The sequence below is a fragment of the Heteronotia binoei genome, chromosome 6 (assembly GCF_032191835.1).
Source record: "Heteronotia binoei isolate CCM8104 ecotype False Entrance Well chromosome 6, APGP_CSIRO_Hbin_v1, whole genome shotgun sequence".
Classification (NCBI taxonomy): Eukaryota; Metazoa; Chordata; class Lepidosauria; order Squamata; family Gekkonidae; genus Heteronotia; species Heteronotia binoei.
In genome coordinates this window covers 137,921,978-137,925,502 of record NC_083228.1, presented here as the reverse complement: position 1 = coordinate 137,925,502, position 3,525 = coordinate 137,921,978, and the positions used below count along the sequence as shown (strand labels likewise).

Sequence of the window (3,525 nt, the reverse complement as noted above, 5' to 3'; positions counted from 1 at the left end):
TGGTGCCGACTGCTGGTCGTTCCTGGTGTTTAAAGACGCCTGGTGTTGCAGCAGGTGGCATGCCACCATGAACTGGTTTCTGTGGAGAAGCAGTGGATTTTGTAAATAAAAATAAAGTAGGGACGATTACAGCAGAGCCCCATGGCGCAGAGCGGTAGAACTGCAGTCTGAGCTCTCTGCTCACGACCTGAGTTCGATCTCAGTGGAAGCTGAGTTCAGGTAGCTGGCTCAAGGTTGACTCCGCTTTCCGTCCTTCCGAGGTCGGTGAAATGAGGACCCAGCTTGCTGGGGTGGGGGAAGCGTAGATGACTGGGGAAGGCAACGGCAAACCACCCCGTCAAAAGTCTGCCGTGAAAACGTTGCGATGCAGCGTCACCCCAGAATCAGAAACGACTGGTGCTTGCGCAGGGGACTACCTTGACCTTTAGGGAAGATTTGCTATGCTGCTAGGTTTTTCCTGACTGCTGTCTTGCTAGTAGGCACATAATCCCATTCATGCAGCTGGCAACCGATGGCAGTATAATGATAAAATATCAGTTGCCACCTACACAGGTGGCATTCATGGAGTATTTGGTGAGTGTGACTGGTGGTGCAAGTCTGGGAAGCCTAGTGAGGTTAGCGCTCCTGGCCTTTGGAAGGATCTGATTCTTTTCAGGATGCCTGGAGAAATTTAGCTAGTTACCTTTATTGTTAAGAGGGGATCTGTCAAGAGGGGATTGGATACGCGTATGGAGCAGAGGGACGGTGGCTCAGTGGTAGAGCATCTGCTTCGTAAGCAGAAGGTCCCAGGTTCAATCCCCAGCATCTCCAAAAAAGGGTCCAGGCAAAAAGGTGTGAAAAACCTCAGCTTGAGACCCTGGAGAGCCGCTGCCAGTCTGAGTAGACAATACTGACTTTGATGGACCAAGGGTCTGATTCAGTATAAGGCAGCTTCATATGTTCAGAGGTCCATCAGTGGCTCTTAGCCACAGGGTGTTGTAGGAACTCTCTGTCTGGGGCAGTGATGCTCTGTATTCTGGGTGCCTGGGGAGGGCACAGTGGGAGGGCTTCTAGCCCCACTGGTGGACCTCCTGATGGCACTTGGTTTTTATGGCCACTGTATGAAACAGCAGCGACAACTGATTATACTGTGCGTCTGAACAGCCCCAGAGTGTTGGACTGGATGGGCCATTGGCCTGATCCAGCATGACTTCTCTGATGTTCTTATGTGACTCGAGAGTGTTGGACTGGATGGGCCATTGGCCTGATCCAATATGGCTTCTCTTATGTTCTTATGTGACACAGAGTGTTGGACTGGATGAGCCATTGGCCTGATCCAACATGGCTTCTCTTATGTTCTTATGTGACACAGAGTGTTGGACTGGATGGGCATTGGCCTGATCCAACATGACTTCTCTTATGTTCTTATGTGACACAAAGTGTTGGACTGGATGGTCCATTGGCCTGATCCAACATGGCTTCTCTTATGTTCTTATATTCTTAAGGTTTGGTTGTATTGATTGGATATTCTTAGTTATGAGACGAGGAGTTGCAGAAATGGGGACCTTCCAAATTTGTTAAGTGTAGCTGGACTCTGTTGTACGGAAAGCTTCCTAATGGACTAGCATGTGATTTTTATCCCACAAATCAATGCAACACCTGTAGTGTTTAATTGGGCGTATTGGCTTAAATGTAACAGGAAACTCTGTCCAAGCCTGTTGGCTTGTGTCCGCTTTAGATGGTTTTGATCTAAGTATTCTCTGTTCGTCTGTTTTTACTGTTAGAGAATTAGCTCCACAGATACGTTCAAAACAGTTACTTAGAACTGTACATCTGATGTCTTCAAGGGAAATCTTGGCAATCCATGAGTTATTCTGCCTCATAATATTTTGCAGCCATAACTAATGTAGCCACTACACAGGGTTTTCACTCTCACGCCGGTAGCTCATACTCTGTTAGAAACCTCTGCACAGCATTACAGTATTACTGCAGTTTGAATAAGCATCCTGATTCCAGAAGCGTGGTATTTGGCCTTGTTGCCATCATTAATATGACAAAGTCTCTGTGAGCACTTAAACCTGGAGTCTGGAGCCATAACCAGACAACTCAGATTTTTAAAGCAAACCTGAGGAAAGGCTTGGTGTGCAGAAAAAAAATCTGAAATGTAATAAATTCAGGGGTTGGCAACCACAACAATATTTATAGCCTTTAAGCCTTGGTTTATGTCAGTAAGAGGCGTGTGGGCTCTTGCCAGGGCTGTTTTGGCCTTTGAGGGAGGACTTACCAAGGCAAGCCCACCAGCAGCCACTGGGCAACTTGCTACGGTGCAGCTGCCATGACTTATATCTGGGCCCAACTGCTTGCTGGTGTTCAACAGCATCCACCCAATGCTAGCCAATGTGGAACAGTGGTGAAGGCGTCATACTGGGATCTGAGAGACCCAGGTTCAAATTCTTACTCTTGTTACAGAAGTTCAATAGCTCAGGGGTGGCCACTGGTAGCTCTCCAGATGTTTTTTGCCTACAACTTCCATCAGCCCCAGCCAGCATGGCCATTGTTGTAGGCAAAAACATCTGGAGAGCTACTGTTGGCCACCCCTGCAATAGGTGACCTTGGGCCAGGGAGGGGAAGGAGCAGAAAATGGAATGCTACTGCAAGTTCTTGTGGATCTCCCACTTTTAATGGATTAGTGGCAAGCAGAGTCATTCCATACTTCCTTTCTTGTTCAGGCTAAGTAAAACATTGCTTTAATACATAGACCCTTTTCACACTTACCAGTGGAAACCGGAAGGGAGTCGGTATTGTGCCGCTTGCAGTAATCCGAGACAGGGATGGGAGTTTTCAGACACATGTTTTTTTTTCCGGTAGAGTTCCGTGATTGAAGCGAGCCATTTCACACTGTTCCGCTCTTATCTCGCTTCCACCAGCGCCAGCCGTTTTTGCCTGCCAGCTCGCGATCTCCAGCTTTTTTTTTTTTTTGGAACGTCGGGCTAAGATTGCTATAGCGATGTATCACAACAGCAGCACCATAGAGATGGCTAGGCTCTATTGAGATAAGTTACCAGGTTTCAGCGGTGGCGATATCTGGCATCTTAATGGAGCCCAGGCATCCCTATGGTGATGCTGTTGTGATACATCGCTATAGCGATCTTAGCCCAACGTTAAAAAAAAAAAGCCGGAGATCGCGCGCGCCGGCGGGCGAAAAAGGGCGCGAAAACTGCTCCCGGGTTAGATACTGGACATTTCACACAGCACCCCATAGCGATTTCAACCCGGAAGGAGGGGTTGAAAAGTGGAAGAAGCTGCTCTTTGTTTGTGATGACTCAGGCACGCCTCACTACCGGGACAGCCGCGGGAGTGTGTGAAAAGGTGAGAGTATTCCGGTAGCAGCCAGTTACTGAATCGGGTCTGTCTGAAATGCCAGCAGAAACCCGTTACTGTTCAGTAACTGACCAGCTTCCATACCGGAATACATAGACTGTGTGAAAAAGCCCATAGTGACTGCTCTTAATTTTTTCTTTTAAAATAGATTTTATTTTATTGAAT

The 3,525-nt window shown here is 47.6% G+C and overlaps 1 non-coding gene across 1 annotated transcript; it reads left to right on the top strand.

Moving 5' to 3' along the window:
* The first annotated feature begins 743 nt into the window (after window positions 1-743).
* TRNAT-CGU (transfer RNA threonine (anticodon CGU)) lies at window positions 744-810 on the top strand. The gene has a single exon. It is a non-coding gene; the product is annotated as a tRNA-Thr (tRNA).
* The last annotated feature ends 2,715 nt before the right edge of the window (window positions 811-3,525 follow it).